Source organism: Pezoporus occidentalis, unplaced genomic scaffold (genome assembly GCF_034315485.1).
Source record: "Pezoporus occidentalis ecotype Australia unplaced genomic scaffold, CSIRO_AGI_Poc_V1 ctg40, whole genome shotgun sequence".
Taxonomy (NCBI): domain Eukaryota; kingdom Metazoa; phylum Chordata; class Aves; order Psittaciformes; family Psittacidae; genus Pezoporus; species Pezoporus occidentalis.
Window position 1 is genome coordinate 4,508,299 of NW_026915725.1, and position 27,792 is coordinate 4,536,090.

Genomic DNA, 27,792 nt, shown 5'->3' on the forward strand with positions numbered 1-27,792 from the left:
ACTGATGGTAATTTTACAGGATTTATGGGAGAGGCAGACTTCTGAGGAGGTAGTCAGGAGCTGTGTAGGGCTTGTCAGTATTTAGGCAGGTGAATCCTGCTATTGGGGTCTATAGATTTTTCACACAAGCCTATAATGTTTTACATATTACATTATATAATGAAAATACAGTATGAGGTATTATTTACCTTAATGTATAGAGATATTACTTAATTTTTGTTTTTTTTTACAGATATATCCTTTTTTGAATTAACAGATGTTGGTGTTCCAGAAGCCAGACAGTGCATACATTTCTCTGCAGTCTTCCTGCCTTGTGTGTGAAGGTTCTCCCATTTGCCATTTGACAAAATCCATTGCAGATTTGTCTGTCTACACACACTGTTCTAATATTTAAAATGAGCATATATGTATAAAATACAGGGGTTAGACAGAATAAGTTGTGATGAGGAAAACAAAAACGTTAAATGTTTCAGGTACATTTCTAAGCATACGTAAGGATTCTTTGAAATAAACTTTGATGTATTTTTTATATGTGTGTATTTTTCCACTATACAAAGTTAATTTCTTTCTAATATAACATATCATCATTTTGTATGATATGGTAATGTATAATCAAATATAGAAGATATTATCTTTCTCATTTTTCTTTAGTCCTATCCAAAAGTTTGGTGATTTTCCATGGAGTATCTTAATGGTGTCTGCCAGAAAGTTTACTTCAGTATAGTCTCCTACCGATACCAAATTGGTAGCTGAAAAAATATTAATAACACATCACAATGTCACATTTTTTCACAGTGTAAGTCAATAAACACATAAAAGATATGTAAAAAGATGTAAAAGACACTGATTCTTGCATGCAGTATTCACTAGTCTATTATATCACTGCATTGTATTTTGAGCATGACTCTGAGCTGTATGGATTCTAGTTGGCACAAGGACATGGATTTTGTTTAGCCTGTGGTATTTTGGAGAAGAAAAATTGATGTCCTTCAATACCATTTGGAGAAGCCCAAGGACAACACAGAATGTGGTGCAAGTAGGCTGAAAGTGGTACATATGATGTAGTTAGCACCAAGTATGTTACCACTACAACTCTATCACCCACCAGCAGCTCTGCAGCATTTTTAGCAGTGCCTGAAACTATGTACTGCAAGGGTAGATAGGATGTGTAAGGAACCCTTACACACTGCAAATTACACATATTACGCATTACAAATACACACAGCCGTGTTAGGGTCTTAAGAAAATGACGATCTTCCTGGCATGGCCAGTGGGTAAAATGTAGGCAAAAGTCTAGAATTAGACCAGTCTCCAAATGTGACCTTTCATTCTGGTTATTAGTGTGATATTTACATTCTGTAGTAATTTATTTTTCTGTAGAACCATTTCAGGAATTCTGCTGTCAACAGCTATAAAGTAAATTATCTTGCAAAGCTACTTTTTCTGTTTACTCAATCATAGGCCCATGTTTTCATACACATGAGGAAACATCCTACACATTAACACTGTATGTCTGAGTGATACTTTTAATCGTAAGAGAGAATATGAGGGTTTCTTGCAGCGCTTCCCTATGTGTATGAAAACACGGAATTCTGAAATATATGCTGCATCATGGCATTTGTCACTGGACACTCAGGAGAAGTCAGAAATGTAATATGTAAAATGCCTTTTCCTCTCCCCTGGTCCACGTACTGTTCTTCTCTCCAGCTTGCAGAAGCTGCATGGCTGGGCGTGTTTTACTGATTCATACAAACTGAATGACTCCTCCATCTCAGTTGTGGGCCAGCCAGTGCGATCCATTTAATAAACTGTGCCCTGGAACTAACAAGGGCAACTTTTTTATTTTACATTGTGTGGGGATTCTCTCTTGCTTGGGGAAGAAAAAGAAAATGTTTATTCTGAAGTCTGTGTCTTCCTGGAACTGTAAAAGTGTTTATCTCCCTACCCAATTACTGAGGTTTATACAACTAGTAGGAATTTAGTTTTTGGGGGATATTCATATTTCACCTAGTATTTGAGATACCAGACACCTCTGTCTTTGACATAAGTTTTATTGTGAAAAAGTACACTCAGAAAAGCAAGCTAAAAATCTTGAAGTTTGAAGTTTTAAAGTAATTTAAGATTTGCTTAGCAATATCATCCATTCTTTCATGTGTTTAAATGACATCTTCAATCTTTCTGAAAAGAAAACTCACCTAGTCGGGCACATTTCTGGTGAGCTTGAGACCAGCTTCTTTTCCTGGAGGCCTCAAAGTAATAGCAGTGACTATGGAAAGGTATCCAGGATTTGTACCGCTTTGATTCAGGGCTTTTTCCAGGAAGTAGTGGTAGCTCAGTAGGGGCCATTACTGATAAGAGATCAGGTAGTTGGAATCCAGTTATTTTATGAAACTTTTTTTATCCCATTATATTATTTTTTATATCCCATTATTATTCTATGATTATACTAGTAAGACAAAACTAAACAGACAATATTAGGTTTGTCATTGTAGAAGAAATGAAGCATGTTCTATAATGAGTTTGAGTATGGCTTCGATTTTGATTTTTAGAGAATATTTTGCTTTATTTGTCAAGGTGTTTGGGAAGATACACTAGTATGCAACGAAGTATAGATTTCCTCTAATTATGATTTTTGTAATTACTCTAGTCAACAAAATATCCAGCTGGTTTTCTGGCATAAATATCTTCCTGATTAGTTAAAACTGCTGTTTTTAAAATGTCTTCTGAGTCTTCAGTCTCTCTTTTTGACAGGATCAAAACCTTATAGGAGAAACAGTGACTGTGAATTAAAGTGTTGGTATGACTAAACATGGCTTGCAGGATTTTTTTTTTTTAAACTGCTTCCTGAATATATTCCATAGTGATTTATATAATGGGAAGATTTTGGATGAGGAGATAAATGCAGATGGAATGAAAATTAAATGTTCTGCCAAATTACATTTTCTTCCTGTGAGTCTTCTACAGTCTATTTCTCTCCCTGTTAAGGAACATTCAGCACTCAAATTAGATTTCCAGAACATTAAAGTGGAAAGAGACGTTTTATATCAAATCTGAGGATTTTTTTCAAATTACATCATTTTAGACTGTATTTTGGCATGCAATTTTAAAATTTATAACTGTTCAAGATCCTCCATAATGTTGAGAAAAGCAAGAATATAGCTAAATTGTTAAATTATATTTATACTTGTTTCCATAGAAATCGTAGAAGTTTGTGCTTAGAAAGCTCCTCAAGGGGTTATTTATTTCATCCTTGTGCTCACAGGTGACATGAAGTTGATATATAATTATATAATTCCTAACTGATGTTCATCCTGTCTATTCTTAGCCAGCAGTAGTGATGGAGGTTCCCTGACCTGCTCAAAGTACTTATTAAAGGCTTCTGTTTACCTTGACATATTTAAGTCTGATACTCCTTTTCAACTGATAGCAGACATAGGGGAGAATTTAATTCCATTCCTTAGGGCTCATTTTTAATATTCAAAATTCATAATCTAGATCCTCTTTAGTCTTTTGCTTCTTACTCTTTTGTGCAACACCAATTATGATATTGCCTTTAAATTCTTGTAATCCTGGTCATCTGAAAACTCTATCTGACTGACAGCCTTTTCAAACTTTGGTGTCCCAAACTGGATACAGAATTTCATGATGTCTAATCAAAACAAATCTCATTGCAGGTGAATGACTTTTCCTATAATAATGAATAATTAAGAAATTAATGCATATTCAGTCCTTTGTTTCTTGGGCTTTTGGCAATTAGTGTTATGAACTGATTTATTTCTGGGAATAATTCATGTCAATATGTAGAGCTAGTTAGTTAGCTACTCATGTCTTCCTTTATACTAATGTCTAAACCAAGTATTTTTCTAGTGGCTTCTTATATTTACCACAGTTGATAAATCTACACATCCTGTACTTAAAATGCTTTTATACAATTGCTTACCATCTGATTTTTTACAGAGAGAAAAGATTTTTTCCTTGCAAGAAGCTGTCTTCCAGGTGCCATCAGTGTCTAGGCAGACACATGCTAATGTCTGACCCTCAGGTTTTACTGATCCTTTAAAAAAAAAAAAAAAATCACTGATCTAGAGCATGTTAAACAAAAAAAGTTATTTTAATCCTTGTGATATAAATTTCAAGATTAGCAATACAGAGCTCACTGCTATTCTAGCATGTACCTGAGTTTAATGCACTCCTCGTTGTTCCTTTTTCCTGTCATCAGCATGACCTCTCATCAGAGAAACACAATCAAACTGTTGGAGTAAGGAAAAGGATATGAGTACATTGATACTAGAACTTATAAAGCAAAGTATTATAGCTCCCTGGGTAGTTTCACTCCTTTTTTAGAATCACAATATCGTAGGGTTTGTATTACAACTCCAGAAACACCTTTCTTTTACCCTTTTCTGTCTGTTCTGGCCTCCTTCGTGGTGGACAGCTCCCCTTTGGTACTGTCTTGTAAATCTTTGTTAACTTCAGCTCAGCCTGCTTGTTTGGTTGGTTGTTTTCAAGGATATATACTTGAAAGGCACTATTATTTTCAAGAACTTTCTGTCATACCTTCTGTCTTGACTAATGAGTGACTGTCAGCAAGTTCTTTTGAATAGGAATGAAATAAACTGAGATAGTGCTTTATATTTGACTTGAAAAACTGACTTTAAATTGTAGTTATTATTGACAGAATCATCTAAATGGTGATTCTTCACACAGTTATCATTACCTCTAGTTCTTAGGATTTCCCTTTCAACTACACCAAATCAGGGTACCTGAGTGCTTAGGAGGTTGGAACTTTGTCAAAACCTGAAACAAACTACTAAGTTGCCATGCAGAAATTTTAGGAACGTCTGTTTTAGTGGCTCTTGCCTCTGGTTTCTCAAGCTTGAGTAATTTTCTGATGTTATTTCACTCCTTTGAAAAGGATTTTCTGGAGGAGATATCTCTAGTAACTTGAAGGTGAAGGAGAAAATTAGAATGTACCTTTGTATTTCTCTGCCGCCCCAGCTGATATTTCTTGGGAGTGTTATTAGAGGAGCAGTAGAGCTATGTATTATACTGTGTCCTATTTTCCTTCCTGCATGCCTTGGCCAGTGGCTAGATGGGCAAGAGCAGATTGGCTCAGATGCAGATTAAGATGCTGTAGGATTTCTGGGTTTCTCTAGAGTTGTGGATGTCAAAATGAAGGGAGGATGAATATAGAGAGGAATTACATAGTGTGAAGGGCAAGTTCTGAAACCATGATACGGAAATAAAGAAGAAAGGCAATGTGGGTGTTCAAATCAGTCTATATTGACCTGAATATGTAGAATGCTATTTGCAACATTCTGAGGTTTAATTTCAGTGCTAGCAATGGAGAGAATTTGATTGCTTTAGAAAGCAGTTGCCATCTACTAACCCTTAGCCATTCAATTATGATTTTTAAATAGAGAAGAAGTAGAAAAGAATTGAAATCTTTCCTCCTGCATCCTCTCCTCTTCCTTTTCATGACTTAACTTGTCAAATGTGAAAATACTCCCCATGTGTGCTAACTTCTAAAACCTGAATGTTACATTTATATTTTCATTTTTATATGAAAATCAAATCACTATGAAACCCAAAATTTGATTCAATCTATCTAATATTTAATGCCATTTTGTGCTCTAAGATAGCTAGAATACTCAAACATTGAAATTTTTTATTGCAATTGCTAGTGTAAAGGTAGATGAATAAGCTGGGGAGAAGGCTGAACCAATATCTGTATCAAAGTGAACTGTTACTTGAAGTAACATTGCTCAGATTTAACGATGTTAAACACTAAGCAGTATTTACCTGTTGTATTTTGTGGCCATCTTCTGGATGTAAAGTATCAAACAAAACAGATTCTACAGGTTTTGGGGAATCTGGACCCCAACTTGTATAGGAGACAGCATTTCCATCACTCCAAAAGAAGTCGAGATCACTGAGAATATCATTCAAACCAATCCAGGGATCACTTGAAAAGTTCTTCAAATGATATGTGAGAAAAGCTGGAAAAAAGCCAGTAGAAAAGCAGATAAACACATCATCAGACAAGATATCAGCTCCTAAACAAATCCTTAACTATTTAGATCATTAAAGTCTTGTATATATATATTTTGTATATATATATATAATTATATATATTTTTTTAATTAGCATTTGATCAGAAATTTCACCAAGTTTATTATTTCAAGGTTATGCTAAGCCTTTGTCTGTGAAGAGTCTCAAGCAGTTAAAGTATTTGGAACTATGAATCAAGCTTGGAAAGAGGAAAGATAAAAAAATATGCCTGTTACCTAATGAAACCCCATGTTACCTAATGAGTTCACTTATTTCAATACTCGAGATGAGCTGATTGACTAATGGAAATGTGTAGCTGTACACAGCTGCAGATGGATGACCAGGAGCACAGGCAAGGTGAAAATGTGTTTTCTTCTGACATTCTACTATTAAGTTTCAGAATGCAGACAGTCATTTCAGAGAGGTATAGTAATATACCTCTTCCTATTTCTAGCAGAAGCAGACCACGGATTCCTTTTCTTTCTCTGTGTCTAAAACTACAAATGCAAGGTCTCAATTTGTTATTTTATGATAATTCATACCCTATAAATAATGTAAAGCAGTTTGTGTGAAGCAGGAGGAGGCAATCTTTATTATCAATAGCATGCCCTAGACGGACAGCTCCAGTTCTTCTAAAAAAGGTTCATGCCATGGCCATGTAACCCACATTGAGTATACATATTGTAAAATACATATATTTACATACTGCCACTTCTTTGCAGGAAGTGACCATTATATACAGAGTAAATGCTATCTGTTACATGAAGGGCTGTTGCACTATACCTTGTACTTGTTCATTATGTATGCTTGCCAGGTTTCCTCCATGGTCCAGATAAATTCTTCTTGCATTATACCAGTATTCATAGAAAGAGCCAAAAAATTTGTAACACTGAGGAAAAATGAGAATAGACTGTTACTGAGTGACAGCAAAAGGAATTTAGGTTTGAATTACACTAGTTTTAGTAGAAATTAGCCTAGCTCAGGCCCAAAAAATAGTTTTCCAAAGTTAACAGGGACTCATCTCTGGAACCAGGTCAAAAGCACTGACAAATTGAAAATTTATTCTGTGTCTTTCTATTAGGGAACTGGGAAAGTCACAGCAAAGCTCAACCAACCATTTATAAACCACAGCAGGAGTCTGATGAAATTTTAATGCATTAACTAACACAGAGATTTTTGAGAAGCCATACTCCATTATTAGTAAAAGACAAAAGAGTGCTGACTGTACAAGAAAAGCCCAGCCGAGGGTTTTACATGAAATCACATGAACTTTCTGAAAAATGTTTCTGACCTGTGGTCAGTGTGCTTTCATGGATACATTGAGCCTTTTTCATTTTACAGCTCTTTAGTTAATGGGAGATATGATTCATAGTTATTAAAAAGTGTGTAGTCATCATATTACTAATACTCACTCACCCTGGATTGGGTTTGATAATTATCAGTCTGCCTAGCGTGCCCTCTCCACATTTCCAGCTCACTCTCTGCTCTGTGGCATGGCAATAACACTTTCAGAGACTTATCTTGCATAGCTGGTGGAATATAACAATTCTGCAGCTGTAATAAAAATGCAAAAAACCTGTACTGCCATAAACACCACTGGTGTGAGTTTCTATGGTTGTTTTCATAACAATACTGTATATACTAGAAAAAAGAACTCTCATTTAATAAGTACATCAGATTTGTCCCTTTTGGGAAGAAACATGTAATTTACATTGAAATCTCTTTGGAAAGATTTGGCTTTATTTCTGGTTTGTTCCAGCTGAGATCACTGATTTTACTCTATAGCTGGTACTTGCAGTTGAATTCAGTTCTTTTTTTTTTCTAAGTGTGTGAAATTTAGCGTTTTTTTCAGTTTGCCTCAGATGACCACTTCTCAGGAAAACAGAAATCTATAAAACCTCCATTTTGCAAGCATTAGAAAAATGGTTCAATTTTTGATGCAGCTTTGGATAATCACTGTCAATCCATAACTGAGACACAAAAGCCCTCTTGCACTTTCTCAAGGACTAATACCATTGTGCTTAGATGGATGTTACCATATCTGTTTTTTTAAATAAAAGCCAATCCTCAGGACATTCTCCAGGAGAAAACACTATAAAATGTGAAACTGCATGTATGTTCTATTCCTTTGATAACTGTTCTCTAACTAGTTTTTGAAAGACCAATTTGCTGTTGATTTGAATAGAACATTTTGTTGGTGCAGCTGAAAAATCAGTGATGGAATTGTCCCTGCATTCGCCATTAAAATAAATTTCTTATATTCCACTTTCGTGGCTGATATTGTTCCTGAAAAAAACTCAGATGTAATGACTTTATTATGTATATTTTCCCAATTTGCTGGGAAAGAATGGATTAAAATTGGTAAGATATGGTTAACATATGGGGGAAGAACAGTACCCATAAAAATACTTTTTTAAAGAAGTCTTGTAACTCACCATCCTCTTTATTTAAGACCACACAATTTTCTTGATCTGTGGCAAATTTGGGCTCACCCAGTGCCCAAGCTACATAGTGCACCACGCTTCCATCCACCCAACTGAAAAAGACCAGCAACAAAACAGTAGCAGTTGCTCAGACAATGTTCATGGAAAAGTTCAGAAATATCTACCTTAGCACGACAAAAGTATTTTTAAAAAAGTCACAGCCAAGTCTGTAATTTGAGTTTCCATTAGTACTGGAAGCCCTTAGAGAACTAAATCCTTGCATGTTAAGTCAAAGAAGAAAAATTCCATTATTTTTAACATTACCTAAGTATTCATAGCATGTATATTCCCTATAAAAACATAAAAGCAGTGTTTTTGCAGTGTAGTTGAACCAAGGGAGAGCACTCATTTCCACGTGCAATATAAATCTCTGAACCTGCATTTAGCTCCCTTGTAGTGGTCCCTCCAGAAGGAATTCTGGCAGTACAGAACCTTTACAACCGCTTTCTGTGAGTCTTGATACAGCTTGTTTATCTACCGTAACTGTCAATGAGCATTCTGAATTAATCCTATGAGGTGTGGCTCCAATTTGCCATTTTTTAAGATCTAAACAACAACAACAAAAAAAGTGCATTTAGTTAGTGCTTTCTAATATTTAGTACTTATCTAATATAAGAAAATGTAACTTTTGTGTTATGGAAGCAAATAGAAGAATACACATTGTAGAAATGGTCATGTAGTGACCAGGGAGCACCCCTGATGAAGTAAATACCATACAACACATATTTTTGCTTTATCATCTTTAATGCTGCTTTCCCAGTTTTGGCTGCATTAGCGGTATGCTTTCAAAAGCTTTCGAGGTTGTTCTCAACTGAAGAAGAAATGAAGATCTGAGAAAAAAAAGTATACTGTTTTTGGTACTTAAGCAGCCGTGCAATTCATGTGTCTCAAGCTGTCTGTTGTTTTCCTCCTTTCATATCCTTTCCCATATAATAAAAGCAGGCATCTAATACCATGACACAGAAAGGAGATTATGTAGCTACTTTGGTATTAGTAAACCTGACAGGATTATGGCAGAGGTTTGAGGAGGCAGCCATGCCTTTAAACTGTTACCATGCCCCTGTCATAGCTTTGGCACATGCCCAACAGAACAATCTCAGGCAATGTATAGGCAGTGCCCTTGAAATACATGAACAGTTTTGATGTGTGTTGCAGGAAAACCAATTCATGCAGGTCCTAGTTCATCAGTCCCTGACCTGGATCAGGCTAAATCTTTCTTCAAATAGTTGTTTTGTGCAGCAATATGGCATGGTCTATGACTGCCAGAGATATGCTGCCAGTAGCCTCACATCTACACGTTACCATGTATTCTGGACTATGATATTCAGATGAGAAATAACCACCCTCTCAAAAAGACAGTTTTCTCAGTATGCAACCAGTCTGCCTGTTCATTGCTCCTTACATATATTTGGTCATATTTTTTTTTCATGAAACATTTATATCTACTGCTAATAAAGTGTTTTAGTATTATGCAACAAGCACGTTCTCCTGCATTTCACAATCATATGCAGCAGGGTGTACAGGCCATATATTGTAGAAGATAGCCAAATTTCCTCTTGTACTTTTCCACAAAGATTTTCTTTCACTATTATTTCCAATAATAGCAAAATCACCATGATTGTTTTTGCAGAATGTTCTGGCTTTCTCCAGAGAGGTCTTTTCTGTGCTGAAAAAATATTCTTTTGTCTCTTTTTTTAATCCAGCCATCTTCTGTGACTTCAAATACTGACACACAGAAGAGGAGTCTCTGTATTCTTCACAATTCTTACACAAACTTGGTGTTGTTACATGATACCACCCTTCAGATAAGAGAAAATAAACAGAAGCATACTGGCAGGAGGGTCCAGAGGTTCTGGTTTTAAGAGTGTCCCTGTAATGAAATGGGGAAAAAAAATGAAGGTGTAATATGTTTCTGAAATATTAAACCAGTATAAGTGTTCAATTAGTGGAAAGTGTCTTAATGTCTATAAATTTTTCATATTTTAAATATTCAACACAGAAAATATATATATAGTATCTTTGGTATAGAGAAAAACATGGATGTTCAGGGCTTTACAGGCCTACATCTCTGTCTTGGTAGATTTTTTTGCAAGTGCATCTTGCACATCAGGAGTGTTGCCTAAATTAAATGATTGAAGTTAATCTGAATGAGTACTTGTTTCTGAAAGAAAACTGAAGCGTAAAAACACTTCACCTCAGAGATTCTTCATGGACATTGTCGTATATCTGGACAAAAAATTCAAATACTAAGCATTGTTTTTTGCTTTGAAGTGTTTTAAATTTTATTAGTATTCATTTACTTGTGAAACTTTTGGCTGTTTTGTTTGGGTTCTTTGGTGTTTGGTTTTTTTCTATGAAGCCACTTTGTTAAGAATCACATTTGACTGAATTTCCATCAATTTTTGAGAAAAAAATGAAATGAGAAATTTCCACATCACTCAGAGTGGGATACTGGAGCAATGTTTCTTCAAACATGTGAGGCCAACATGCATGAAAATATAAGACAAATGTCACCTTTTTAACTTTTTTCCATGGAATAATTTGTAATGTTTGTGTTGCTGTATGTGTAATTACAATAAATAAAGTAAGTGTGTAACACACGTGCTTGGGTACAAAAAAAAGTCATGTCACCTTTTACAAATAGTCTCTGGCATGATTCATTAAAAGATTTAAAGGCAAAAGTGTATTTCTTTTCTGGAAGTACAAAGTATTATGACTATTTCAACATCTTTCAGTATGATATTATGCACTGCTGACTAGTGATGGTAATTTCTTCAGGCTGTAATTTCTGTCCTTTATATACTACTAATAATTAACAGTATACAACTACTGACACTTTTGCTAATGATTTTTAGTTTAGTGCTGGTCATGCAGGTGAGGTCTTACAAAAGAAGTTACCACGAAATGTGTCTTTACATTTCTCTGAGATAGATGTCCATGACTATTACTTTTGAAGCATGAGAAGCAAGGACAATATGTTTTGGTTAATATCAGATTATTCTGAATAATTCACTAGCACAGAAATAATGTTATTTAGAAAAATATCACTTTAAACATTAACCCTTACTGCTTGTGTTAAGGAGTGCAGGGAGCCATCAAAATAACCTTACTTCCTAAGTCTTGGAAGTAAAATGTGTAACTCAATACAATTTCTCTCTTATTTTGCTAAGTATACTTCTCAACAGTTGTTAGATTTTGAACACCCGTCCTCTCCCGCACACACATAGTAGTGTAAATATAGAAGTTTTTGCTACTCGTATGAAAGGAAGATGTGAGCCTGACTATTGTCTTAAAGTATATAAATTCTGAAGTTTAGATTACCATCTTTTCATTTCAGCAAGCCTGTTCTTATAGGAGTTTCTTTACATGTCATATTACAAAGTGAATTATTCTAGTATGCTGGTAGACTTTAGATTAGAGTAGGTGGATTAGAGTAGGTGACTAGAGTGTCCTTGTGTAGCATTCTAGCTACACCTGGGTGGAGGAATTTCTTTTCACAAAGGAGACAGAAATTTAAAGTGATTTTTTTTCTTCCAAATTGTAATTTTTTTTCTCCTCTCTGTCCCCTTAACCCCCAAATTGGGAGTAAGTGAAAGTTCCAAGAAACATATATTTTCATGTCAGTCAAAGCATCTGTTTTGATAAAAAAAAATTTTTGTGCTCAGGAGTGGATTTTACCAGATAAGACCTTGAGGTTGCTTTTACGTTATTTTCTATAATTTCATAATTATATAAGCAAGTATATTTTTAGCAAAGCTTACCATATAATATACTCTTTTAAATAAAACAAACCAAAAAAGTTTATCAGGAACAGCTGAAATCTTTCATTCTGAAAGTATTTATGTTTTGACCTATTTGTCCTTAAGCAAAATTCCCATTCAATCTACCAAATTTTCTACCAGCATGTAACTTGGAGAAATTCCAGTTTTGATAGAATGGGATTAATCTTAAATTTATTCCTAATGTGACTTTAGAGTATAAAGTAACCTACCTTTCTTTATTTTACAAATCCAGCTATGACAGGGCACCATAATCCAGGACATGGAAGACCCTGTCCTGATTGCTCCACAATATTCAAATGCAATGTTGTCAATATAAGCATTCTTCTCATAATCCACCTAAAGAAGAAACACAGCTTTGTTTTTCATTCTTATCATACAGGGGAAAAAAGTTGTACCCTGGAACGAAAGAGAAGTAGAACTGAAGTTTCAAACCACTCCTTACTTTCCTCTTACACCTGTGCAGTCTATGATGTGGCCTATCAAAGCAATACAGTCACTCCACAAGAAAAAAGAAATGCTCTGGGCTTATGCAGTGTTTTACAGGCTTTTGCAGTCCCATGGAAACTTGAATCGAATGAGGTTATAAATCAATAGCAGGGGAAAAGAATGTGGCAGTGTATCACCAGAGACTAATAAAAATCAAGAGAAACATTTCTTGTGTTTGCCTCGTAGATAATCATGTCTGTATCTGTAATTAGCACTCTATCTAGTTTTCTATGCCATCACTGTTGTGATAGTGTAGCCTCAGGATTTATTCGCCTCTTTTAAACCAGCATAGAGAATTACGATTTAGAGCTACCTAGGTAGACATTTTGGGAATTCTTATATAAATTTCATCCTCACCAGTCATGAAAACAGCTACAACAGCCAAAGTCAGAACAGAAGGAAACTGGCGAGGTCAAATACTGGTGATCCATCACTCCAGGAAAGCCCAGCATCAGAATCCAAACACCGCAAACCTATCCAGAAAGGCTGAGATGATGGTGTTTCTTTTTCTAGAGCATGAAAAAATGTATCAGGGAGGAAAGGGATGTATGTGGTTAGCGCTGCTAAATTTTGAAAGTTACATGGGACGATAACTCTCACACTTACTGAAGATAAAATTTAAAGAGATTTTAAAAATAACAAAATGGGTCAAGTAACTCCCATTAACAAGTAGGTTAAGGTCATGCCTTAAAATTTGCTACTTTGCAAATGATTGTGCTGAAAACACAGCACATTATTTTTCTTCACTGATGTTGTAATTAGTGTTCATTTTAGAAATAAAATGCTCAGATTTTCTGGAAGACACAATTTAATTTCAAGACAGTTCATTGAACAATCTTACAAATGGGCCTGAAGGAGAAGCATTCAGTTTGGTTGTTGGATTGGTATTCTTTAATTTAAGAGATTTGCAGTTGATGACAAATTTTAGGAACTCCAAAAATGTCTTTGAAAATGGTACCCATATGAAACATATTCTCAGCTCTTTTTCTTATGACTATGATGTTAAACAGATAAAGATTTTCAGCTAATTATCTCAGGAGCAACACAAACATATTATAATTTAGTCCTATATAAATTTATTGTTGCACAAAAATATAAATTACTAGGTAGTTTGTTTACTTACATTTTTAAGTTTTCTATCAGTTTGCTCTTCTTCGCTTCTAATGGCAGCCAGGTCTCCTTCTATTCCTTTGCAAAAATCTCGGGCTTCATGTTTTCTTTTGCTTTTCTTCTCTCACAAAACCCTATAGATATAGGTAGAACACTGTTTCAGCATGTTAAAGACAAATCTGCTGACTGCCTTGTACAAGCAAACTAGGAAAAATTCCATTACAGTTATGAGGTATAACATGGATTAAAGATTATGCTAGATGGATAACCTAATGTATCACTGCCAGAGTGATAGCTCTGTATATTGTACATAAGCTTACTATGTTTATGCAATAGCATGCCATTCTCTGAATTTAGATGCCCTGTTTGATGCTCTTCTGTCTCATGAGTAGGAGTGTTGGAAAAAATAATCATTACTCTGAAATATGAATTAATGCTATCGCTTGTATCCCAGCCCAAGGGACATCTGGAATCAGAAATGGTTTGGGGAACAAGAGGAAGAGTGATTATTTCAGCTAGTTTTTTGCATAGAAATTTTGCCTTTACTTCAAAGTTTTGAATATCCCATAGTACAGCTGCATTTCCAGTCCTTAGGACAACACAAACAGCTTCATTTCCTTTGTGACATATAGAAGAAAATTGAAATGTGTTTTAAAGTGGTTCCCTAGACAGTTTTACAGCTCATGTGATTAGTTTACCAAAGATTGTTCAAAATTTTAAGTGTAGTGTCTGCTCAAAGGAAGAGTGTTGTGAAAAGAGGAAACCAGCAAATGGAGTTCATCATCTTCCCTCTCCTCTGAAAAGCTTTACAAGCACATGAATAACCCCTTGCCTGCCTCTTTCCTATACCACTCACTGCAAGGATCTGGCAACACAGGCTGGGAGGGATTTCATGCTTTCCACTCAGTTTGATTCTACTTTTGCAGTGAAGAGCCAGGAAAGAAGTACTTTCATGGCATCATAGAAAATCACAGAATCATTTAGGTTGGAAAAGACCTATAAGATCATTCAGTCCAACTGTAAAAATAACATTGCCAAGTCCACCACTAAACCATGCCCCTAAAGCACCACATCTACATGCCTTTTAAATACCTCCTATGATGGTGGCTCCATCACTTCACTGGGCAGCCTGTTCTAATGCCTGACAACCCTTGCGGTGAAGAAACATTTCCTGATCTCCAGTCTAAACATCTCCTGGTGCAATTTAAGGTCATTTCCTCTCATCCCATCACTTGTTACATGGGAGAAGAGACTGACCCACACCTCACTACAGCCTCCTTTCAGGTAGTTGCAGAGTGATAAGGTCTCCCCTGAGCCTTCTCTTCTCCAGACTGAACACCCACAGTTCCCTCAGCTGTTCCTCATCAGACCTGTGCTCCAGACCCTTCACCAGCTTTGCTGCCCTTCTCTGGACCCCTCCAGCACTTCAGTGTCTTTCAGTGAGGGGCCCAAAACTGAATACAGTATTCGAGTTGTGGCCTAAACAGTGCTGAGTATATGTATCAGTGACGCTCCTGTTTCAAAGGCAGAATGTTCGTATGTGCCATCATATGAATATGTTTTAGCAAATTTGGGTAACAGTTTAGAATTACAACATAGAAAGTTCCTTGGTAGCATAAATTTATTCCAATGGCAGAGTAAAGCATTGCTGCATTCCAGTTTGTCTACAGAACACCTTCAGCAGTCACCCACTTGAACATGCCTTGCTATTCTGTGTCTGAGAGACCAATCCAAAAATACTTCTCAGAGCTCAGACCAATGAGGCTGGTAGGTAAGCTTGCTCATATCTGAAATGACAGAAGTCAGATAGGGGTTAAGCCTAGCTTTCCCTTAGTCTGCCATTTCTCATCATCGTAAACTACACAAGACTAGAATGAATGGAGTCTCTGTTAGGTTTCCTTTTACATGGAAGTATGTGCTTAACTGGTACCAGATAGACTAGTTTCAATAGCAGGTGAAGCTGCGCTATAGTGAAAAACTGCTCCTTACAAACAGAAGAAGCTGTGATCTGTTTTTTTTCAGAGTAAAGTACTGGAAAACATGAATGTGTAAAATATATTTAGTTAGAAAAGACACACGGTATTTATTGTTGGTTTGTTTTGTTTTTTTTTTCCCAGAAAAAATATATTCTTTTTTTCTGGTTTCACATTTTTTTCCAAAATGTCTTTCCCAGCCCTGTCAAGAACATGTGAAATTTACTTGCAGTAGTAAAAGCATACGTTATAGTAGTTGAACTTCAGTGTATACTCTTAAATCAACTTATTTTTAATATAACCAAATATGATAATGTATTAACTTGAATTCCAGTGTGCTACTGGAAACTAAGCTTACTAAGCATGTAGACAGAAGATTTAATGCATGAGTCCAGCTTTTTTAACAGTTAATAACTGATAAATTTTAACTGATAAAGAAGTCAGAGGCACACAGAATGGAGAATGCATTCAGAATAAGGTGAATAAAATACTTCTTTGGTCAGAACCAAAGAGTAGTCTGTTTTATAGTGAGATGCTAACTCAAGTTTCCTGACGTTTCTATGCCAGAAGAATAGTAACTAGACTGATTATTTTGACTCATCAGTTCACTTAAAAAGTGTGACTGAAGAGGTAGCATAAAAAAATATTGAAAAGCAAAAGCCTCAAAATTACACCTGAATTCCAAGTCACTTTTTCCCTTCTATACCAGCTCAAGATTTGCTTGCTGTACCCAAGAAAGGTAAATAAAATCTGGTTTCAGTATTTGACTGCTGCCTAGTTCTATCTAGCACAATAAGTCTTAGCTCTGTTCCCCATATGGGGTTGTGGGAAATGTTACTAAATACAGAACTGTAGTACACAGGAAAGTAAAAAGAGGGAAAAATAGAGGGGGGTGGGAGGAAAGCAATAGAATACAATTACTTGTTCAAAACAGACTCACTCATAAAAGCAATTTGATTGTTTTAGTTTGGCCTCAATAGTGAAATTTGTCATCATCTTGCATTATGTCACATAGTCCAGAAATGGACCCCAGTCTCTAGTATGTCTTAAGACAACCACAGGTGGTTGTAGAATAATATAACAAATATGTAGAAAACCTCAGTAATGGCTTCAGCCTCTTTCACAGGCAGTTCTGAGAGATAATGGGCATGACTCATATTGACTAAAAAAATTTCAAAATAACTATTTTAAGAAAGGGAATATAATGAAAATTATCACCCTGAATCTGATGTACAATCACACTTGTTGGGGGAGGGGAAGGGGGAGGCAAAAACTATCAATGTCAAGTGGAACTTGTGAAAACAGACTTCACACTTGGAAATTGTGCAATGGATTTTTGCTAACCAGATACTTGGTTAAGCTTTCTTTTTACCTTCAGGCAGGCAGGATCAGCCTTTGCTGTCCCAGAAACTCCTTGTAGTGAGACTCTTCTGCAGTCTCTTTCTATCACAGGCACTGTCTGCCCAGTATCCATCCTAGATTCACTTTGGAAAGAGGTGAAAAATAGTGAGGTAGAACCTGTTTGTTTTTGAAACTTTATTGATTATATTGTTTAAAATATTGTTTCAGTGGGAGAATAAAGATCTGTACTTTTTAATGAATTCCAAGTATTTATGCTTAATTGTGTGGTTATATTAAGCTAACTGACTGTCACAGGCAGACTGTTAAGGTTTGCTTGGCATATAATGTACTCACAATCAGATATGAGCATTGATTTAGTTATCTTTAATGTAATTTTAAATTTAGCTTAGAACAAACAACTTTTGTAGTGAACAAAGATGCCGTTCTCTGACCTGTTTCTGACTTGCATTCAAAAAAACCCTAGAAAGAGAAACAAAAATCAAATAGTATAGTGCTACACAAATGTGGAATGATTCTACCTCTCCTGCCACAGTGACACAATCTTCTTGCCCATTAACTGCATGGGTTGGTTCTCCAGGCACCTATTTGGTGTATGTCACAGGAGTTCCATCACTCCACTCAAAGTACACTTGAGCGTTGAGGTAATTCAGACCAATCCATAGCTCGTCCACAGCTTCTAAGAACAGAAATTCAGCTGTGTTAGTACCCAATCAGAAATAGTCCATAGGAGCAAAACTTCATGCAAATAAGCAGAAAGTACAATAGAAATTCACCCAGATTAAATAACAATGGAGTTTATTTTAAGATCTAATGCACAGTCTTCTTTCAAGAAGTTAAAAAATTAGATACCAGCAGGAAATGAGACTCCTCAGCTTTATCTGTAAAAGCTCATTACTGTATCTATAGCTACAAGGTGTTTGAGGCAGATAATCAGCCCAAATATTGCAGTAACTTCAGCTGCTATTTCCTTTAAGTGATTTCATCCAGTAAAAAAAACATATTAAAAAGAAAACCAACAGAAAACCAACACCACAAATTAAGATCAAAACAAACAGAAAGAAAAAGGAAATGAAGACAGCACCAATGACCCCTTGTGTATTTTTGGTGTTCAGTTGAGGGGTTTTTAAACCTACATATCTGTGGGCTTCCCTATAAATATTCATAACAAACAAAAAAAGATATATTTTTTAAACCTGTAATATATCTAATAATATAATTCTACAACTATATCAATAGATAGAAATCTGTCACATCAGATAGAAATCTGTAGAAATACTCACTGTAGCCAAGTTGAGGCAGTATGAAACCATGCTCTTCAGGGTTGTGGATACTGGCCAGATTGCCATTGCTCTCATTGCAGGAAATTAGGGCTTCTTTCCAGTCTCTGGGATCTCTATGAGCCACAAAACAGTGATCTCTATCAGCCAACCTTCTGGGCATTTAACAGGCTCTGCATCACCTGCAAATCAACAGATATTTCAAGTTATTAAGCTGTGCAAACTGAAGCCTAGAATAGTTGCAATTACATTGGAAATCAGGAAAATTAAATGTTTATAAATAAGTAGTACTCCATTCCTTGTACATTTTAGACTTCGTTGTTGCACACTGGACTTTTGTAGAAAACATACTGCATTTAAACAAGAGGAGAATAATAGGTTCTGGACAGAGGACTATTTTGGAATTCCATGTATAGTGTCTTCACACAATGTACCCCACTCAATTATGTTTTAAAGACATTATTACTGCAGCCCAAATAACTCTCTACACAAAAGGCTTTCCATACTAAGTTTCATTAAATAAATCAGAGGAAAGCATAGTAGAAAAGTGGGCTGAAGGATCTTGCTAATTTTGCCATCTTTGTGTTCTCCAGAAATCCCACTGAGAAGGTGGTTGAGCCTATTGGTACCATCGTTCCAAGCCTTCCATGGTAAGTCTCAGTGTTCTCTTATTAGAATGCTCCGCATGAAGGGTGAGGCATCTCTAACTGTATTTTCATATTCATGCAGTCCATGATACATTTGTGAAGGTGTATGGCTTAGACCAGTGCCTCTGGAGTTGTGAAGAGTAACCTGAAATAAAAGTGGCTTCTGTGGTTTCCGGGTTCCAACAACATTTCAGTATTTAAACGATTTGGTTAAAAAAAAAAAACAGTATGCTTTGTGCTGTGCCACTTATTAAAGCAGAACAACAAATGACAATGCTTTTAAAAAAAAAAATTTTAAATAGCCATGAAATTTCATTTAGGGACATAAATCCTGTTTTTGTCAAAGGGTTTTTATTTGCTTGACATACTTGATGGAAGAATGAAAGGATCCAGTGTGGAGTTTTCCTTTTTACAGATATAGCCAACTGTCAGGTCACACGACTGTTTTTCCCATTTGGCATCTCTTGTAGGATTTAGTACTGCACAGTTTCTCAGGCTGAGGCTCAGGATTTCCTTCATTGAATAAAAATCAAATTAATTTTATGTAACACATATTCTATGTCAGCAGCTAAAAGAGCAATTTACTTCCAGCATTTTCATATGCCAATTGCAAACTCAGGACTTGCTACAGTTACTTTTCTACTGGAGATAAGAAATGTAATTTAAAACTACCCATCGAACACTTCTTTACTTTATAATTTTTGCTTGTTGCATAACAAACACTTCTGCCATATTTAATTACAGAATAGTAGTCTCAAAAATAAGACATTCCTATAAGTTTTGTGGAAACTGTTGGCTCACACTATAGAAATACCAAACTTTAAGCCTGCACTGATGGAAAGACTGCAGCAAGTCCTTTTCTTGTTCCCCCCTCCCCTCCCTGTTTGATCAGCAGTACCTCCCTTAAGGAATACATAGCTCACAACCAGTTGCAGAATAAATTATGTTGTTGCCCAGTCAGTAGATGCTGGACTGAAGAACCCAGGGTACCTGTTACTGCTGCAGCTGCAATGCCATAACACAGACTGTAGGAAATCAGAGTTCATAGTTTCACAGCTCATGAAACATCTAGTTTTATACACAATTGTTGCCAGGACCCAATTATACTAATAGGACTAAGTACTGAGCTTAAAACACTCATGTACATTCATAAAATCAGACAGGTTAAGTTTGAGCTGATTTTTTGGGGCAGGCACACAGTAAGGTAACATCCTAACATAGCTCATATTCAGACAAGGAATTTTACAAATGTAAAGAGAGAAGAGTGTCCTTGAGAGTAAGAACCGTCAGGTGCTAACAGTAAAAGCAGACTTCAAAACTTTAAAATTAGAGTTCTAGCTCTGCATTGTAGAGCTAAACCAAGCTTAGTGAATTAATATTATTTGTTAAAAACATGAGACAGAAGCAAAGTGCCACCAATTGCTTAGACATGTCTGGTGGTTGAGCAGGGAAGAGTGGGAACCTACTCTGGATGAAGCCTGGCAGGGTAAGCTTCCTCTTTGTGGGAGCATGTTAAATAGCTTCTAGTTTCAAGAGATGTGTTTAGCAGAGCACAAAAATAATAATATTAAATGCCTAAAATAAAGTATAAGGCAAACCTTTTGGATGGGACATACCAAATCGTATGTGAAAACTAATTTCCTCATTTCCACAATGCCCTTGTTGGGGAGTCTTTCCTTTCTATATGAGGTTCTGGTCCAATAGCTTTCAGTGGTATGCTGGAACAAAAAAGTTCCACTCAAGTCTTTGGGAAAGGACCTTTCTGCATATCCCTTTGGCAGCTTGGCTGCTGATTTGCTCCTTGCTGCAATCAGAGCCCAGTTACACGCACTCACAATTGCTGTCTCTTCTCTGCTTGCCACTGCAATCAGCTCTCCAGAAGGTTCTCCATGAGCACTGTCCCTGGAGAATGGACAGTGTTTTCCCCTTCTTAGAGATATCTGCAGAGTGATAACTTCCTTCCCCCCCCCCCCCCAAAGATACAACTTACAATAATTTTGCAGTAAACTGGACATGTATAATTAATTCATAATAGCCACCGCATGGGAATACAGGAACTTCAAGGGTGTGGGATGTTTGACCTGAGAGCCAGCTGCTCCTCTTCTCTGCAAGGCTTAAGGAATTTAACCAGCTCAGCTAAAGGTAGAAAACCCTCTAGCAGCTCTGGGCTTTCTCTTTGTCCTCCGTGAGAGATAAGAACAGGTGGCACCTTTGAGACTTGTGGAAGGCCAAAATATATGTGCATTTATTCACCAAGCAAACATACAGTATTTTCTGCAACTGGCTGTTGCTATGACAATCGAGTTACTTTCAAAGATAAACTGCCAATGATGTGAACTCTATTTACAGTCTCACTTGAATGTTAAAGAGGAGAGAGTGAAAGAGGAAAAGCATAAACAGTGAAGGGGAAGGCTTTGCAAGACTGATGCTCACTGACAGCTGAGTCCTTGCAGGATGCAGGGTCTGATAACCATCGTGAGAGCTGAAGAGAAACACAGAGTATTTAACTGACTTGAAGGCATTTTTAGTATGCTACAGCTCAACTAGGGCTTCTCATTGAGTCTGTTTCTGGTACAAAATGAGTTTATTTAGCTCTTTTGCTTGAAGTTACTTGTGATATACCCAGTGAAGAAAAGCATCACTCTCAGCTTTTTAGTTTCACATATTTTATAAGCTTTCAACTCAATTCCCTCATGTTCATGGGGAATACTACAAGACTGTAATTAATATGCACTCATCATACTGTCGGGAAACATTAATTCAAAAAACTGCTAAGAAAATGATTACCTGGTGCCCCCTTAAAGTACCTGAAGGGAATGTCACCGCTCCAGTGCCAGCCACTGTTGAGATTCAGACTGTTCAACTCAATCCAGAGAGAGGATCTCTTGCTGTCAATCAGATCTAGGTAACCAAAAGAGTTGAATACTAATAAAATTTCTTAGGAAATTCTCTGCATTGTCAAAGTTCAGAGTAGGATAATAAATGTCTGCTTTCTAAGTTTCAGTACAGATTCCTTATTTACTGGCAATAAACAGTTTATTCTGCAAATAAGGGTAGTGAATGGCAAAAGACTGTTTAGCATAATAGTTTATCTGAATGTAAGGCTATTCTATAGTTATATGTAAGGAATAAGCTTTGAAAACTGAAACACTGATATTTGACAAATATTTGATAATATTTGTTACAAGTTTGCTTCATTATAATGGAATTAATACAGGGCCTTTATTCTAGTCTTGCATAAATCCAGAAAGTCTTTAGATTTTTCATAGTGTTTTGTATAAAATTTGTACAGTATTTGCAAAAATCTGTTTTATAGATACATATACCATTTTTATATCAGCTATTCATCATAATATTATTAAAACTGTATTCCAAAATCTGTCATTGTCTGTATGAGAAAAAGGAAATTTAGTGTTGCAGTTTGTATAAGCACCTTGCACAAAAATTTATGAGAAAATTTAACTACAAGCTTACTTATGAAATGAGATTCTGGAGCAAATTAGCTCAGACCCTCCAAACCCATACTCTTCTGTTAGCTTGTTCTTTGTTAAGCAAAAAAGAGCTTGCTATTGATTTCAGCAGAGATGGGCCTGTCATCCTTTATTTTCAGTTTCCCCAGTCAATTTGATAATCTCCAGGTGAAAAAATAATAGTGTAAAGAGATCAATAAAGCAAAACTGTACCTTGGTCATTATCTACACTGAAAACCTGTTCAGCAGCTCATGGCGTATGCCTGAATAACGCTTGGCTGAAATACAACTGAAATGCAAACATTTCCAATGATAGACAATTTTATTTTCAAACTATGCCACCATTAATTACATTGGCAACACTACAGGCTTGGGGCAGAGTGAATGGAAAGCTGTCAGAATAAACCTGGGGATGCTGATTGATGGCTGCTTATCATAAGCCAGCTTGTGCCCAGGCAGCCAAGAAGGCCAGCAGCATCCTGGCCTGTATCAGAAATAGTGTGGCCAGCAGGACAATGGCAGTGATCATCTGCATGTACTCAGCACTGAAGAGGCTGCACCTCAAATTCTGTGTCCAGTTCTGGGCCCCTCACTACAGAGAGACATTGAGGTGCTGAAGGGGTCCAGAGAAGGGCAACAAAGCTGGTGAAGAGTCTGGAGCACAAGTCTGATGAGGAATGGCAGAGGGAACTGGAGTTGTTTAGTCTGGAGAAGAGAAGGCTCAGGAAAGACCTTATGCTCTCTGCAACTATCCAAAAGAAGGATGGAGCAAGGTAGGGATCAGTCTCTTCCCCCAAGTAATAAACAATGGGATGAAATGAAATGGCCTCAAGCTGCACTAGGGATGGTTTAGATTGGATATTAGGAAAAAATTATTCATTGAAAAGGTAGTCAGGCATTAGAACAGGCTGCCCAGTGAAGTGGCGGAGTCACCACCCCTGGAGGTATTTAAAAGATGTGTAGATGTGGTGCTTAGGGACATGGTTAAGTGTTGGAAGTGGCAGTGTTAGATTTCCAGGTGGACTCAATGATCTTACAGGTCTTTTCCAACCTAAATGATTCGATGAATTTTGAAAAAAGTATTCCCTATTTCTAGTCTGCATGGTTTTTTAGGTAATTGGAATTTCTAAACTGTCTGGCGAGAGCTTACTGTTAGCAAAATTGTTCCCTGGGCAAGTGCTAATGAGCTGTGTTTAAAACTTCCCCTAACTTTCTCTTTTGTTGAGAAAAGTATATGGAATTTCTTGATTGATTCATTAGAAGAAAAGTTTTCTATTTTTCATTGTGTTTCTTTATTGCTGATTCACTTCAGATTTTTAACATTCTTTTTTAATTGTAGACTCAAGCGTCAGTGTCCCAGCAATTTTATAATGCCAAATACTTCATGTTTGCAAGTTTATATCGAGGATGTTCTGGGATATTTCAGGGTATGCCATGTAATATTGCACCAGGAAATAACTGTCAGTAATACTAGTCAAAACTATGGTGGTAGTAATTGGTGGTTGATATTGAATTACACTGGTTTTCCAGTGCAATTCCCATCAAAATGACAAATAGTCTGCGATATAGCACTGAAAAGTTAGCTTTTGGGCAGCCTTTCTAATATCTTCATTAATGCCGTATTTTGGTGTCCTACATCCTGCTCTCAGATGCACATACATTTGTCTGTTAGGACAACTTTGTCTTGAAATGTAATTTCAGACATTACAAGGGAAGGGCTAGCACTGCTGCTATTTCAGTAAGACCTTTGAGCCAATTTTCTCATTTCATGTCTTTCAGAAAAGAAACTGCATCTTTCCATTGACTGTAAACTAATCTTGTAAAACAGAACAAGGATTAGCATTGGTAGAGAAAGTTATACTACTGTTACCACAAATAGCGATGAGGCAAGGAGAATTAGGCTTAGTCTCACTTTTCAGATTATTTTCTGCTGAATGCAGACATATTTAAAGCATACTGGTCTTTTCCTGGGTGTTAGCTACTGATAGACACACCCAGACAACTTTTACCCCGACTGTAGACTTATAGGAAACATTTTTGTTTCTTCTGTAAGGAATGCTGTGGCATGACAGAGACATCTTTTAGTAGACTGAAGTAGTTACAGGGCTTTTCCCTTCCTCTGGTAAGTACATGTAAATACAATAGAGAGGAATAAGAGCACATAAAGTACATTATGGCAGCATCAAAAATGTCATCACTATAATGCAATTTTCATTAACTTTCCCCTGAAATACACATTTCTTTCAAGAGACCTTACTGAAGATTTGGAAGTTTGCCATCACTTCATGAGCTACAGATTTAGCTCATATCCACGGGGTTGCATTTGTGCTTAATACAGTCAGTGAGTGAGCCTCCTGTGACTCTTGCTCCTTCGGCATGTTCTTTATGGTTTGGATTTCTTTTTTAGGAAGAAAAACCATGGAACAGTGACTTGTTATCTCACCCTGTTCCATTATTCTCTCATTAGAATGTGTATCATAAGAAGTTGATGTAATTCACACAATCAAATCACAAATATTCTCACAAGAACCAACACTGAGCAGCATACAGAGATAAAGATACCATAGCTGTGGGCCTGTCTGTCTGTACATTGTCATGGAAAGGCAATGTGTGAATGCTGAAAAAACTAGCTAACACCTCCATAGGATTATAGGAAGCCTAATTTAGTATTCCATCAAGACAAACAGGCCCTTCTGGGAAAGGCTGCCCAGTACTGCAGTTGTACTGTTGGCATGTAAAGCAGGTCATTCAGTGCTGGACATCAGTCTGAACACAGCTGCCTGATTTTCAAGACATCATACAGCATGCAGCATAACTATGCCTCTCATCCTTACACTAAAAGCCATAGTGATTATTTCAGGCTTGTTCTGTTTTTTTCATTGGTGTCTACTCAGCCACAATCTTAACATCTCACATCAGTCCACAAGCTCCATCTCATCCACACAACCTCATCCTAAGGCTAGGAGATACACATACAACACCCTATTTAATTCCTTTCTCTTTTTCATTTGTTGTAAGTCACTCACATATACAGACAAAGACTGTGAAGCACACTGTGAAGTCCATGAACTTCACAGAGCAGACATAGCCAATAATTAAGTTGTATCCAAACGGAAATCTTTATCTGCACACATGACTCTCCTGACTTCTGATTCCCAGCTTTATTCTGTCTTAACTCTAAAAATTAACCAAAATCTCTGATTCTGTACCTATTTAAGCTTCTACAGACCACACCAGTTGGTTAGGATAAATATAAAATGCAGGGTAGTCAAGCTGCATGAAAATCTCTAAGAGCCTGAGAAACAAGCAAGACAACAAAAATGCCCGCGTTTACATCCACTCTTGCAGGGGACAAAAGACAAAGACTCACCAAGTGTCTGCAAAGCAGTATGAACAAAAGACAAGAAAGCTAAGGCTGTAGAAAAATACAAGTGTTTCATTTCTTTCTTCATATTCACAAACAGATGAGATGAAATTAACTGCTGCAGTAGAAGTCCTTAAGGAACCAGCTGATGGTGGCTCCTTCTCAGTTTTGGAAAGTTTTAGTTGAAAGAGAAAACTCTGGGCTCTAAATAAGGAAATATCCTGTCACATGTGGTATTTTGAAATCTATAAATAATTACAAAATTCAAACTTTGCATCTGAAAGTGAAGTTTCCATCCATTTGCAAGTGGCAAAGTTCAAACAGTATAACATCATTCTGCTGAATTATCTTTCTTGGTTCTGCTCTGGGATTGTGAAGTCTATACCCTCAAAGACAAAGAAACAGAGAGTGCACTTTAAATGAATGCGCTTGAAATCTCATACATATGTACCTGGGAAACTCAGAAAAAAATACATGGAAATTTTTTGGCCAAATAGGTCTTCACTACTACAAGAGTTGTACTCATTTCATTTGATGAACTGAACAATGTCAACTCTTTCAGTGTGAAGAATTAACCTGGAAGGGAAAATTTAATTTTGCTTGGTAACTTGACAGACTGAGCGCTATGTATACATTTGGCATTTATTGTCTCCGATCAACTGGTAGAACTACTGTGCTGTTATTTCATGTGAATTTATCTCACCAATACAGATTAGCCTGATCTTTACAAACTTTTCTTTTAACCAGTGATTTGGAGAAAAAAACAGCCTTTCAAAATAGTCCACAAAGTACAAATTAATTTTAAAACTTAATTTTAAAGAGTGCAAGACAGAGGCAGTAATGGGGAAAACCAATTCATGTAAATTTCTGTTTATTCCAAACACCATTTTACTTGAGTAGCATATGCATGCTTCAGTGCATTATGGTGAGATATAGTCTTAAAGCGCAGGCTTTGGGGTTGAGTGCTCTGCAGAAAGCGTGCTTACTGTATGTCAGCACTTGCCTCTATGTGATGCTGCCACATATCTCTAAAAGGAGAGAGCAATAGGGTGTTTTAAATCTAACTTCCCATTAGTTTCATGCTTGTTTAATTAGCCATTTTATACATTACTGGGTTGCACTGTCATGAGAGTATTTTTTGAAGAGCATACAGCAATAGCTCTTAATCCTTTCCAAAGAAAGGAATAATTGCTAATTTTAGTTCATAATATCTATTAGGTGCATTTCCTTTGTTCAAGCTAGATATATTTTTTTAAGCTTAATCATCTGGCTGTGTTACCCCATTAGAAAACACTCTGCTCACTTTTTGTTGGTAGAATCATTTTCATCATCCCTTCGAGTTAGGGCGCAGTTGTATTCTAGCACTGTGCTGTACTGCCTCGTCTCTCTTTCAGTCTCACTTTGAGTTTTGATCTTGAATAAAAAATAAGTAATGAAGCTCATCCCTAATAAAATGATGAGGACCAGAGTAAGCAGTATCCACATATTCATGTGACCATGTTCTTTGTCCTTTTTTGGCATCTGTAAATAAATACAGCAAACAGAAGTGGGTGTACTGTAGCCATAAATAAATACAATATTGAAAACTATTGGTCTAAGTTCCCCCTTGATTACTAGGGACAAAACCTATTCTAATGTTTCTGTGTCAGTCACCCTCATAGGTCTTAGCGTGCAAATGGAGGAGCAAAGAGGAGGTGGTCAGTTTACCAAAGCATTTAGTTATCCTAAGATGCCTTAAATGTCTTGTGGATACTGCTAAATTATGTTGGGAATTAATTCAGTGGCAA

The 27,792-nt window shown here is 36.4% G+C and overlaps 2 pseudogenes; both read right to left on the reverse strand.

Moving 5' to 3' along the window:
• Positions 1–189: 189 nt before the first annotated feature.
• Positions 190–26,093, reverse strand: LOC134171393 (macrophage mannose receptor 1-like; annotated as a pseudogene).
• LOC134171394 (macrophage mannose receptor 1-like) overlaps positions 25,668–27,792 on the reverse strand; it is a 31,586-nt pseudogene continuing 29,461 nt past the window's right edge.